This window comes from Mytilus galloprovincialis, chromosome 8, assembly GCF_965363235.1.
Source record: "Mytilus galloprovincialis chromosome 8, xbMytGall1.hap1.1, whole genome shotgun sequence".
Classification (NCBI taxonomy): domain Eukaryota; kingdom Metazoa; phylum Mollusca; class Bivalvia; order Mytilida; family Mytilidae; genus Mytilus; species Mytilus galloprovincialis.
The window spans coordinates 20,283,319-20,298,944 of NC_134845.1; positions in this window are offsets into that span (position 1 = coordinate 20,283,319).

The following is a 15,626-nucleotide window of genomic DNA, read 5'->3' on the forward strand; positions in this document are numbered from 1 at the left end:
ATTGTATTTTGATAAAGTGCGGATAATAATAGTCAAATGAATGACATATCAAATTTAAGAGTTAACTGTGCACATGGCGAGTGCTCTCTTGATAACCAAAATTGTTTTCTCATTTTATCTAAATGATTTAACGTATCACCAATTAACCTAGTGTCCATATGGTGCATAAAAAAGTACAATGCAATAACCGGAAACCAATTCACTGACAGGAAATTAATTCGACACCAAAATAACCTTTGCAACTAGAATTCTACCCAATCGAAAAATAAATTCTTCGATCATTTACTAATAAACTGAGGTATTATTGCATAATTTATAAACTAATATGAACATACAGCTTAGTGTTGTTTAAATAATGATAGGAAACAATACAAGGTATTAAACATGTTCAATGTTGGATATCAACAGACTTCGTGTTCACCTTTTGGTCATTTTGTAATATTTGTTTTTTCCGTAGTGATACTAGATTTCCGTTAATTGTAGGATTGGTGTTACATAAAAGTTCAGTTTTTATTTTCATCTGGTTTTAAGTCACTGCGTTATTTTGGCTTCAACTTATCTTATGCCCTTGACTATCTTATTTAACAACAATATAAACAAAAGAAATATTCGTTTGCCAAATAAGTCAAATTTTCGAAATTTTCCGTCCAGGTAGAACATTTGACCTACTCAAAATTTTCCATTGAGATAGAACATTTGTCCGTTGCAAAACATTCAAATTATAAGTTACACCCCTCAATTCAAGAATCGACTAAGCTCTCCATCAGAATATTTATACTTGGCGGAAACCTGGTGACGAGGGAAGTTTTACAGAAAGATTATATGCTTCACAAAAAAAAGTAAGGGGGATGGTAGTAGGAACTACCCCATGTTCAACCTGAAATTACAAGAGCGGGAACCAGATGAAGGGGATAGGAAACAAGCGATAGTTGACCCAAATTTTACAATTTTATTGATAGTAGTACTTTTAACTCTCAACCAAACATCGCACAAACTATTATTGAGTATATTGCATGATTAAAGATTTCAGCTGTATACATTTTATACGCCAGTGTTTTAAGACGGATCAAATTATGATATACTGTTGTCTGATCGTCTGTCTGACATCATGAGGTGGTACACTAACTACATCCTGCTGTCACCATTTCACAAGAAGCTTTGATGAACATTTTATAAATAAATTGTTTATCAATATCTATTGATGTAAGCTCCCTGTCGATTTTGAGGAATTTCGGGTTTAATGTTTTGGATAAAAAAAAAGGTAGTGTTGCAGTTTTCAGACTATAGCTCAAAAACACTTTCATCAATACCTATGAAACTTTGGTGAAAGTGTTTAAGGTTCATCATAACAAATGGACAAATATAGCCATATTTTCACCTTAAAAACTACTCTGTGTACAGACGTACCTGTGCTGTTTGGAAAGTTTAACTGCCTATCATCCACTACTTATATAAAAGTTAAATGCATTTTGTGTTTAAGAAAGATAAAATCTTTCTCGGTTTTTGCTGGGCATTTTTTTCCCTTTCTGCAGAAGGTGTAAAATAAACAAACACCTGAATTACTTTGATACTGTCAACTCACTGACTCAGATAAACTCTTTAACTCACATATAGTTGTGAAGATACCTCTTGTCCATGTCAATTAAGGACAATCAAAACAATGCAAACCGGTTTTTTACCTGAGAGAGCATCTCATAGTTGTACCACAACTTAGTTAATTTTCACATCTTTTTCATAAAGGAAAAAAATGCCTATCAAAATCCAAAAGAGATTTTATCTTTCTGAAACACAAAATGCATTTAACTTTATTATATCTAGTGGATGCCAGGCATTAAAACTTTTCCAACTTCACAGGTAAGTCTGTACTCAGAGTAGTTTTTGGCATGTAAATACAGCCATATTTGTCCGCTTGTTATGATGAACCTCAAGTCTGCTGGTGTAAGGTCCCTTCTTATTTATTTTAACTTCAAATTGTACGTGTGGATAATGTATTGGACTTTATATAGATTCACAAAAAAGGGGAGGATTTAACCAATTTGACATAAAGCTCAGTTCCTTTTTAACCTTACTATTATTTGCTGTGTCCTACCATATGTCCCATTCAAATGTATTGATCGTTCTAACAAGGGGGTTAAAAAAAGAGGTTCCAACCCACGGAGGTACAAAACACTACATGACTGATGTGTCATATTAAAAATATTTTCAACTTTGTATGGTTTCAGAGGATTTGCGGCTCAATGAAATTGGTCTCTTACTTAGTTGTATATATCTCATGTCATATTAACAAAAAATTGGAATCGACAGAAGAAAGATCTCTTTCGTTTTGAAAATGAAATGTGTTTCCTGTGAAAAAAAGATTATTTCAAAGAAAAGTTTAGGAAGAAAAAAACTCTACGTTTATACGTCATATCACAAATATTTTTCACTTTATATGGTTTCAGAGAAGTTTAATGAAATCGATTTCTTCCACTCATTATTTGAACGCTTATTCGTGTCACACGTTATTATAAGAAAATAAATTACATGTTATTTATCAGTATGGACTTTTGACAAGGTCAGTACTTTATATATGGACCTGTTCAGATTAAATTGTTATTTAAAGAAGTATATATATAGATATATATACCTTTATTATTAATTGTTTCACAGATAACCGAAATCGTTTTAACTTTTTATTGCGAGTCACATGTCTTTACCATATAGTGCTATTTACGCGGTACAAATAAAATTATACAAGAGTTCCAAATGCTTAAGTTGAAATCATCCCTTCGTAAATTTTACGAACGCCATTACGAGTTGGTTGACCGTTGGAACAACCGTTATACAGATGATATTGGATATGTTCCTTATGTCTTAACTACAATCCACTTCCCTTTTCACTACGAAAGTGACCTACCGAATTATACTCTTTACCAGGTTCGTAATAACATAAGCAATATGATGGATGCCACATGTGGAGCAGGATCTGCTTACCCTTCCGGAGAACCTGAGATTAACCCCAGTTTGTTGTCGTGTTCGTGTTGCGTAGTCTTTAAAGTCCTACGTTGTGTTTTTTTGTTCTATTATTTTTCTGTTTGTCTTTTTAGGCATGACGTTGTCAGTTTATTTTCGATTCATGAGTATGACTGTTCCTCTGGTATCTTTCGCTCCTTTTTTATAACGATTTTTCCGATGTCGTTTGTTGCTGTCTGCCAAGGTAATTTTTAGTTTATGTTTATATAAATTAAGCCGATAGATTTTTTTTTAACAAAAGTCTCACATTTACAAATTCTTGAGTCGTTTGTACATAACCATACAACATGAGATATGATCATTGTTAAAACGATATATACCTTGACTGGTTTTTTCATAACTTTTTCTTTTGTTTTTTTAAAAGAATAATCAACAAACAAACAAATATTTTGTCTTCGAAGGGATAAAGGTATCTGTAAAAACAAATTACTTACCAATTTATGTTGTTGCAATAATTTAGAACACAATATAAAAAAAACATTTATTAATTTGGCGCCATAAAAAAAGTGCTAAAGATTCATAATTATCAATTCAATTAAAAAGAAATATGAAATAGTAGTAGAGTTTTGTTCAAATAACTATTTGTGTCCGATTTTGTTTTTGTAGTGCAAGAAGCATTTGATTGATATATTACTATATGGTTGTTTGTAAAAATATATAACCGATATGGTTGCAGTGTTCTAATAGCAAATTTTATCTTATATACAAAAAAAGATGTCGTATGATTGTCAATGAAACAACTCTCCACAAGAGACCAAAATGACACAGAAATTAACAGTTATAGGTCACTGTATGGTCTTCAACAATATGCAAAGCCCATTCCGCATATTCAGCTATAAAAGGCCACGAAATAACAATGTAAAACAATTCAAACGAAAAAACTAACGGCCTTATTTATGTACAAAAAATGAACGAAAAACAAATATGTTACACATTAAAAAACGTAAAACACTAAATAACAGGCTCCTGACTTGAGACATGCACATACATACAGAATTTGGCGGGGTTAAACATGATAGCGGGATTCAAACCCTTCTCAAACATAGACAGTGGCATAACAGTACAACATAAGAACGATTATAAGATTATTTGAAAAAGGCTTAACTCATCAGATGGACAATAGTACATGTGGACGTGGCCGGGTACTTGTACATCTCAACAATAAAAATACACTAGGTACAGATCTGAGAGTACTCGCAGTTTACTGACAGCTAGTTCAAACCCACCAACAACTATTACAACATCAAGCATCTAAGACTAAATTATTTTACCGATGTTCCAAGTTTAAAGATATAAAAAGATGTGGTATGAGTACTAGTGCCAATAAGACGAATCTCCACTCAAGCCATAATTTGTAAAAGAACAAAATGTTTATGTCGTTGTATGGTCTTTTGTTAAGTCAAGTACAAAAAGTAACTTAGTTTGGATCAACGAAATTTATAATATATATTTGGTTTACAGTTTGATTCAGAAGAAACACCGACATAGCTAGATAACGATTTAAATATCTAATTGCTACCAAAATTTGATATAAATAAGTATTGTAATTCTCATTGTTATAAAATAAATGTTTTATCAGTCTTACAAATCTAATCTTGAATTCTATCCTAATTCTATCTTTTTTTGGGGGAATTTTTTTTTAGAAATTTAAATGTGATGTCACCAAGTGCGTTGATGGCTTTCGCTAATTGGGCTGTGTATTTTTAATTTGCTGAGTTAAGTTGTTTTATGTAATGTATTCGTTTTTATTCTGTATATCTATTATATAGTCATTTTATAAAAGTTTTTTAAAGTATAAATTATTCTTAATAATAAGGATGTTCTTATTCCAGGCAGAAAGCTTTAGCCGTATTGGTCACAACATTTTGGAACTTTTGGTCTTCAGCGCACTTCAAATTTGTACTTGTTTTGGCCTTCGAACTTTTTTCATCTGAGAGTCACTGCTAAGACTTCTGTGGGCGAAACGCACGTCTAGCGTATTAACTTTTAAACCTGATACCTTTTGTTAGTCATTATTCGTGTGTTTCTCTGTCCTATATTTTCTCCCATTTATTTGAATTGTAGTCCTGTCATGTAATGTTGTCATTTTAATGTTATATTTAACATTGCCATTAAAGCGGGAGGTTTGGCATGCCACAAAACTAGGTTCTACCCACCATTTTTTTTCTTAAATGTCCTGTACCAAGTCAGGGAAATTGCCATTGTTATATTATATATAAAAGGAAGATGTGGTATGATTGCCAATGAGACACTTGTCCACGAGAGACCAAACTGACACAGAAATTAACAACTGTAGGTCACCGTATGGCCTTCAACAATGAGCAAAGCCCATACCGCATAGTCAGCAATAAAAGCCTCCGAAATGGCAATGTAAAACAATCCAAACGAGAAAACTAATGGCCGTATTTATATATAAAAGAAAATGAACGAAAATTATAGTTTGTTTCTGGGTGTGTTACATTTTAATGTTGTGTTTTTGTTGTGTCGTAGTTTTCCTCTTGTATTCGATGTGTTTCCCTCAGCTTTAGTTTGTAACCCGGATTTTTTTTCTCAATCGATTTATGAATTTCGAACAGCGGTATACTACTGTTGCCTTTATTTTTGTATCACAGCAAATGCAATTGCAGATGAAAAAAGAATGAAAACTTCATAGAACTCTACAAGTAAATTTATTCTACGCTAAATATAGTATTCGACAGTGTTCGGTATATAAATAACTGTAATGGTTGGAATGAATACAAAGAGGGGAAATTATAAAACTTCAACTTACATTGAAAATAAATTATGTTGACGTTATTCCATATGCTATTGAGACTTCAATAATGTACCAATATCAGCAAGAGACATTTTGATAAAATGTATCTGGATTATCTTTTATATAATCTTTATCTTATTGATAATGTTAAATATAATCTATATTTATGGTTCTAAAATATTGTCATGAACGTTACTTCAACTACAGGGTACTATGATTTATACTGGAACACTTTCTCCACAATAAGGGATCTATTTAGAGATGAAAATAAATTTGACATTTGTGTTACGATTTAAAAAGCTATCAATGTATTAATTTAAGTTACAGTATAAAAACAATAACAGGTCAATGTCATAAAAATATCAACTTGTTTGTACTTGGCGCAAAACTGGGGAAATGCTCGAAAGCTCGCCCTTCCCCAGTTTCTCGGCATCATAGAAAAAAGTTTATATATTCCTGACATTGAACTAATATTGTATTTAAGAATTGAATGCTCTTTTTTGTAACTGCATTGGGGTGTAAAAGCGTCGACCGAAGTACATTTTGTATGAAGCGCAGAAGCGCTTCATTCTAAAAATGTGTGCACGGTCAACGCTTTTACAACCCTATGAAGTTAAAAAAAAAGAAGCATATAAACACAGGTGACTATAACCCAACGTAAAATAGTGGGTAGTCCCAGGTGCCTTGAGATGGTACATTGTAACCAGACCCTGGGCACCATGTGGTACCCGTTATCTTAACTCGTTGATAAGTCTAGTTGGTGCTGTCATATTCGACGAAAAAGGGTGTATTGTTTTTGTAATAAGGTTTTCCCTAATTAATTGTATTAATTGTATTTGGTGGAATCGGGAAAACCTTATTACAAAAACTATCTCCCCCTCCATAGGAATAGTGGTTTTGACAATATAAACATATCGTTAAGTATGTTATATGGGATTTTATATTTTGAATATTTAAATCCGAGGTGACGATGTTTGACGATGCATCATCATATATTATGTGCATCACTTTAATAGCAATATACGTACACACACTTTGAAACATATTAAAATAAAAGTGAGAATGGAAATGGGGAATGTGTCAAAGAGACAACAAACCGACCAAATAAAAAACAACAGCAGAAGGTCACCAACAGGTCTTCAATGTAGCAAGAAATTCCCGCACCCGGAGGTGTCCTTCAGTTGGCCCCTAAATACTAGTCCAGTGATAATGAACGCCGTACTAATTTCCAAATTGTACACAAGAAACTAAAATTAAAATAATACAAGCCTAACAAAGGCCAGAGGCTCCTGACTTGGGACAGGCGCAAAAATGCGGCGGGGTTAAACATGTTTATGAGATCTCAACCCTCCCCCTATACCTTTAACCAATGTAGAAAAGTAAACGCATAACAATACGCACATTAAAATTCAGTTCAAGAGAAGTCCGAGTCCGATGTCAGAAGATGTAACCAAAAATAATAAACAAAATGACAATAATACATAAATAACAACAGACTACTAGCAGTTAACTGACATGCCAGCTCCAGACTTCAATTAAACTGACTGAAAGATTATGATTTCATCATATGAACATCAGGCACAATCCTTCCCGTTAGGGGTTTAGTATCATACCATCATAACATATATGAGAAGAACATAACCCGTGTCATGCCAACAACTGTTTATTTAGATTTCTTATAAAAATGTACACTTTAATTGTTCAGTTTTTGTACAAGGTGATATATGTGTATGTAATCATCATACTTGTTAAGCACAATACTTCAGTAGTTTATTCTGTATCAACATGATGTTTTGACGTTACTTTAGGAAGAACTTATGTGAGGTTTTGGATTAAATGCTAAATGTTCGGACTCCTTGGTGTTTTTCCATACGATACAAGGTAAAATATTTTGCCCCATAACACCTATCTATCTTTTAACATAAGACTTAATAGCACATAAAAGGTCATTTGACAAAATTTAAGGAGAATCTTGATTTTCTTTCTTTTGATTTGAGACCAAAATAATAACAATGCAAATATAAGGTAAAAGTCCGAGTCAGCCAAATATCTCTATAAGGAGCTTAATGACCTATCAATATTTTTAGCTTATTTTGATCCTTAACTAATACTCTTCCAGCTTTAAGTATAAATTTTGATTTCTTGATTTATTTAATTCTACCTTAGATCACCTAAGTACATCCTTAATAACTTCACATTAAATGTTACCCGTATAATCATGATAATAGAGTTATAATTAAGATACAAAATATTAACTTAAATCGGATGTTGGTCGCATTTGAAGACTGCTACATGAGATTATACATCGGAGAAACTATTCCTTTACTGTTAGGATATGGAAGTATGTGGTTTATCGTCACATTTTCTACCAATGAATACTAGAACATGGTGAGGAATCTTTGACACTGCTTCCTGTCTCTGTGTTTTTCTTTGTTCTTCTACAAAAAAAGAACCAATATAAGCAGCGATGTTTTATCCATAAAAAGGTTATATAAACGAAACAAAGATAAAGTAAGTAAACAATTCCTTTCATATCCGTTCATACAATGTCACTTTGAGGTTGAACAAATTAACAACTCTATTATGTTTTGAACGTTTTTTTAATGTACAGTTTACTTTGTACAAAATGTAGCAATAGATTAATATTGTTGTTATTTGTAATGTGTATTTTAAGTTGTACTTAAGTCGTAATCAAAATATGTATAGAACAGAAATAAATATTAAAATATTTTTTTTCAAAATATTATTGATGTTTTTTGTCTAATATATATATCAGTTTAATTGAGGTCTGGAGCTGGCATGTCAGTAAACTGTTGTAGTCTGTTGTTATTAATGTATTATTGTCATTTCATTTATTTTCTTTTGTTACATCTTCTGACATCGGACTCGGACTTCTCTTGAACTGAATTTTAATGTGCGTATTGTTATGCGTTTACTTTTCTACATTAGCTAATGGTATCGTGGAGGGTTGAGATCTCGTAAACATGTTTAACCCCGCTGCAATTTTGCGCCTGTCCCAAGTAAGGAGCACATGGCCTTTGTTAGTCTTGTATGATTTTTAATTATAGTTTTTTATGTATAATTCGGAGTTTGGTATGACGTCCATTATCACTGCACTAGTATACATATTTTTTATGGGGCCAGCTGAAGGACGCCTACGGTCAATGCATTGTCAATTGCACTTCTTGAAATATCATTTGTAGGTTTTTAATTAGTTCATAAAAGCCTTTCATTTGTTTCTACAATTTCAAAGCAAAAAACATTGATAAACATTTATGTTAAGTAAAAAATGAGGTATATCAGAAATCGTCAATAATAATGCAACGTATGACAAAACACATTTAAAACCATCATTCAAATCCTGTGGGAAAAATAACAAATAAACAAGAACGAACAACATATGGTACCTATAGCCTGTCTTTGAGAGGTAGAATATTTTATGAGGTTTAACCAGATATATGTGTACTCCATTCCTTTCCTCTTTTGATTTTATGGCCGCGTATGTCATAAAAGTAACACAAGCAATAACAAAGCACTTCAGTATAACGATCAAATTAATGCCTACTAACTTCAGCACGATTATCACTATTCAGCACAAAATTCTAAAATCGGTGCCCATATCAGCTCGCAACAACAATTTTAGCTTGGAAAGATAGCTACAGTTAATGATTTGAAAAAATAGATACAAAATCAACGAGTCCATAACGCTAGCTGCAGTCCCTGCCGTTCAAATAGTTTCATAGTTTCCCTAAACCAATTAAAGTTAAGTAGCAGATACTATGAAAGTTGACAAAAACATAGTTTTTTATCTAAAAAATTATTCAAATAAATTTATCATAGATATCAGGATTAACATTTTATATTTATGCCGGACGCGCTTTTTGTATTTAAAAGACTCATCAGTGATGCTCGAATAAAAAAAGGTTGAAAAGGCCAAATAAAGTACGAAGGTCGAGTAGGATCGAGGACCAAAATTAACCCTTTTAGAGTTTTCTTTTAATTACCAATAGACTTTTTTATATTGCCGACTTTTGACTTCCGATTATATAATCGACAGGCTACATTTTATGTGGTAGAACATCTTGGTACTCAGTCCAGTAAGAGCCATTAAAATAAGTAAACCCAAGCATATAATCAGTGTATTTTAAGGGGAAAGTGATTTTTTCCTGTGAATTTGTCGTGTAAAGATTATAATACGCAATTATTTTTCCCAAAAAATTGTACCGATTTAAAGCTTCAATTTACTTCTTTACGTTGCTCGTACGTGACATGGTACTAGAATGTCTTATTGCAGAGTAGGTAACTTGTCGAAGTCAAAAGTCGCTTATATGAAAAAAGTATAATGTGAATTTATCAGATATCAAAATGCCATAGTAATACTTTTTAATTGTTTTCGTAGGTCCAGCAAGCTTAAAGGGAAATCACACTATTGTTTATACGCATCGCTCTCGGCGCCGCCATAGTGTCGTAACTGTATTATGACGTCGCCGTTTTCGATTCCGCCGTAAAGGTTGCTAACTTATGAAAAAGCGAACGCTCGAAGGGATGTTCCACTAAAGCAGGAGAAATGATAATGGACATATCATATTTTTTACAACTGATATGTTGTACTAGCGAGTTTCTAGATTGTATTGGGGTTTACCTGCGGAATACAAAATAATGGGCAAATACTGCAGAATAAAAGGCAAAAAAAAAAGATTGAATGATGAGGTGCTAAAATATAGAGAATAAAAAATATTGGAAACACAAAATATACATTAATAAATGAATGACCCACTATCCAGACCATTATGATAAAAAGGATCTACCAATACAAAACACATAATCATCATGCATAATCAACACTAAGAACGTTGGAATTTCATAGCATATTCAATGTAACTTAGTACCCCCTCCGACCATTTTCTCGATAACGAAGTCGGTGACATATAATTTTTTTTTAATTTTCTAATGTATATGTTCAATATCTAATTGAATTCTAAATTTCCAAAAATATTATGGACTCATCTTGACCTTAAGTGCAAAAATGAAAATGCTACTCGAAATGGACAAAATGTATGGCAAAAAAAATAGCCCAAAGTGGTCATGATGAAATGGCACAACTTTGGCAGCGTATGTAGGGTTCAGCGTATAATTTTTTTTTATTTTTTTTTTTTGGGGGGGGGGTACAAATAGACCAAGAGTACCAGCAGGTTAGCGTATAGCTATCGGAATCTGTAGTTTTCTGTTCAAAAGAGGGTTGTAAATAAGAACAATGAGTTTCAACTTACAGTTTTCTCATATCACATGCATGCAACGTCATAACTATTATAGTCTTCTATACTACATGTATAAATAATTCATTAAACATCTCATTTCATATAAGTATTTATCCGGCTCAGCCTGTTGGATTTTTACAAAGCAGAGTCAAATTCATATGTTCTAATCTAGTTTTGAATATGCATTAAACTTGCCAATGGACGTAAATGTGTGAAGTCCTATTTTAAATCGTTATTTATTTCACATGTGACGACAGAAATGATCTAAGTGTCGTCCATCTTTCCCAAATGTTCCTTTGATATCTAACGCCTCTGAACCCTGAACAGTTTGGGCAAGTTTGGATACAATATTGAAGCTTGATACGGTCTAAATTTGGATTGTGATAAAATTTTTGACATAATATAGGTTTCTGACACAAAATAAATGTGGTCAAAGGTATTAAAAATCTATTGTGCAATACTGTGCAATTGGAGATTTCTTTTTGAGATATTTCGAATAATTTGCAAAAAAATAGAATAAAACGCCACCCCCTCCCCTCTTGGGGTAATTACTGGCCGACCACCAAACTCAATCCCAGCCTTCCCTGTGTGGTATGGAACCTTGTAGTACAATTTTAGATAGATCCATACACTTAAACACAAGTTATTGTAAAATAGTAATTTTAGTAAAATGCTTGTTTGTGGCTCCTAATTCCTGAACGTTTTGAGCAATTACATGTACCCTTTAAATCAATTTCAGCCTTTCATTTGTGATATGGAACCTTGTGGTACAATTTCAGAAAGATTCATTACTTCTCAATGTCATATTAGAAATTTATGAAAATCAAAAGGGTATTTACATCAACAGATATAAACAATTTATCAAAGTTGTATGAAAATTGATGAAAGCGATATTGAGTTATAATTGTCCGAAAACTTGAAAATCCCCCCTTTTTAATGGATAAAACCCTATAACTCGAAAACGTAAAATCAAAATTTATAAAAAAAAAAAAGAAAGGGAGCTCACGTCAATAGATATAAACAATGTCCGACATGTTGACGACGGACGGACGGACAGATGTATACCATAATACGTCCCGTAACCGGGCGTATACTAATTCAACACGTACTATACATTTGGCTTTACCAGTCTCCAACAAGAGAAATATCTAACACACACACACACACACACACACACACATGTATTTATGTAGAGATATATACATGTCTCACAGAGTACTGCTAAACTAACAAACACATTAATGGTCCGTCTGGTGAAAGAATATTCCACTCATATAGACAAATGTTTTGTGCTGATGTTCATGTAATATTTGCCACTGAAAGTTTTGCAAAAACAAGAAAACAATGGTAAAAAAAAATAAAAAATAGTAATAAAAGTTCAGATGTAGGTTCGAGTTTAGATCACTCAATGTGATCACTGTCGACAGTGATTAAGGGATATTGTCGGAGACCGTGACTGAAAAGGACATCCAATTTTTTTACTCTTTATTCTTTGGTTCTTTAAACAAAAATAGCCAACATGGTATAGCAGAGAGTGCTTAAATATTGGCACACAAATTCAATTAATTATTTTCAAATTAACTATCATTAATGAGGGGTGGGGTGGGGGGGGGGAGGTCAGAAGAGTCCTGATCCCGAAATCCCGGGCTTAAAATTAAGAAATTATTCCTTCATGTCATGCTCTATGCTCATTTTAACATGGGTAGGCATTATATTTGTCGATATTTTACACTGAGCGTTAGCGAGGTGTGAAATGTGGTCAAATATAATGCCTACCCATGTTGAAATGAGCATAGAGCATGACATGAAGGAATTATTTCGATTCTAATAGGACAAATACAGTATTTTCATAGGTCGAAGCGTACGAAAATACCATAAAAATGTTTGGCTTTTCCCATTTCCTCCCCGAGGAGTCTGTGCATTACATTTCATATTTGATAAGTTTAAAAATTACAAGCAAGGTAAATATATGTTGTTTTATAAAAAAATATATAATAAAAGTTTATGTTAGCTGCTTAAATGTATATATTTTAAAGGATAACGATGGAAATAACGTTAATATACACAGTAAATTCGTGAGCATGTGTCAAACATATTTTGTGCTCATTAGAACACGGCTTTGTTCACAAAGCGTAATAAGGACGTTATATTAGAATAAAAACATAAAATCCCGAGGTCCAGAATTTAAAAAAAAAAAATCCTGACATCCCGAACATCGAAAAAAGAAATCCCGGATCCTGAGCTTAAAAACACTTGATCCCGACGTCCCGAAAAAGGTCCTGCCCCCCCCCCCCCCCCCCCCTCATTAATCAGTATTGGCAAAAATAGGTGCATTTACCACAATGAAAGATAAATGTGATAAAAGAATATACATTCAAACAAAAAGAGGTGCACCAACAGAAAATAGAAACCACATTCTTACTCTTAATTTCATCGGATCTCAAAATTTAAACTCTTACCAGAATTTTTTACTCTATCTAACAGTATAACTCAAGAAGTTTCTAAGTGTAACTTGAGCTTAAACTAGAAATCTTACTGGAAAAAATATTCGAAATCAAAATAAAACTTGAACTTTCACTCAAAATTTAACTGGAACTCGAACTTAATTTGTGTCGATTATGGATCCCGGAGCGTTGTGTAATAACAGAAATGTTAGCCAATTTTAAATTTCTTCCGAAAACGGTGTCATTGGGGGCTTTTTTTTAAAGTGCCGAGTTTGTGGCTTTTTAAACACGGCATTTCGGGTTTTATCTTCCCGGTGCAATGGACAAGTTAGTGAATTTATTCTGTTTGTAGTCTAAATGGAACGTGTTACTTTTCAGCCCAGATACCCTCAATCTTCCGAAGTAGAAGATTCTAAATCTGCAAGCCGTAAATTAATTCTTTAATACGGAATGAGGCACACATTAGTTTTTCATATACAACAAATGCAATTAAAAAATTTAGATGACTCCAACTTTGACAATTACTTTTTAATAAACTGTTACTGTATGTTTAATAATGAATAATCAAAATACCTTAAAAAAATATTATTATATAAAAAAAAGGTTTAACCCAATAGTTCCAAGCATTGCAAGAAATGCTGCTATGCTAGCAACGTCGTTCTATATATAGATAACGTTAAGAGTAAAAAGTTATAATTCCCGCCAAAAATTGATATAAGATTATTTCCACTGTAGCGGATTTAAAACATTGGTGACCCCCCGTTTTTATTTATGCTTTTAAAATCTCCCCTGAAGCTGCAACTAATGCAGAAGTTTGAAGGAAAAAACATTAGTAGATTTTTTTTATTTCAAGAAAAATCTATAATAAACGGTAATTAAAAATGGCGGGAAATGTAAAAAGGCTTTAAAAAATAAGGAAACTGAGAAAAATAAATGTGTATAAGATATAAGTTACAATTGACTGTTTCGGTTAAACCAGTTAAACATCATTTTTCAATAATTTTGCCTTCTTTTAGCATTTTTGAGCGCTATTTCCATATTACGGTATAACGCAATTCTTTACTTATTGATGACGTCATATCTCGAAAACAACATCGGTAACCCCAATTTTTTTTTCGCCTAAAATATTGAAATAAGTATGATCTGTCTACATGCAAAATTTTAATGAATTATTATTAGTAGTTTAAATAGTGTGATTTCCCTTTAAGCGATTCAAATATTAATAACATTCTTTAAGTTATTGTCCAGATTCGACTATACCTAAAGTCCATTTTGTGTTATTTACATTGAATATTTTATTAAAACATATTTTTCTCATCATGCTCATTATAATATTCAAAATCTCTGAAAAGAAAAATATCTGGTGTTTATAAAAGAGTTTAAAATTCTGATTATCTTTTTTTTTTTAATGTTATGTCAAAATCATGTTTCTATATTTCATGTTTGCAGAATAATGTTTTAAATTATAAATGTCATTGGCTTTGTTTATATCATACCATTAGAATGTATTTGAGGTACTGGTTTGCTAGATCAAATGTTGTTGTGAATCTTATTGGTAGTCATTGTCTTTGTAGAAATTGGTTTTTATGGGGAAATGAAAGCCTGAGTGTATTGTCCTGTCCGGATTGTAGTTGTGTAGAAACTAGTTGACGTCTGGTATGTCGAAAGCGAGTTCCCCTTTATCTACAATTTAAAAGTACATGTTCCCTTGTTAATAATACTTTGTTTGTGAATGCACACTGTTTAATAATGGCTTAATTGTATTAATTTATTCAACTGAACTCAAACAGTTTTATTGTATTTTATAAACATAAATAAATCTTCACTTAATGATTCAGTACAAGCGTTAACGTTATTTGTTATAATTTATTCGGCGGATTTTAAAACATTTTGATACATATCCGAATAGTTATCTTTGATTTCAGAATTGATTTAAAAGTTTTTGATGTCGGTAAAACTATATGCCTCTTATAAAGTCGGCTATACATATTTTGTTTTATTACAATTCAATCTAATGACTTTCTAAACTTTGATTTTAACTTCATTCAACTGCAATGCTGATAAGCTGTTCCTTTGACATCAACTACCTCTATTTGTGAACACTCTGACTTTTATCAATAGAAACACATGAATGTGTTCATAGTTGGTGACCTTCTG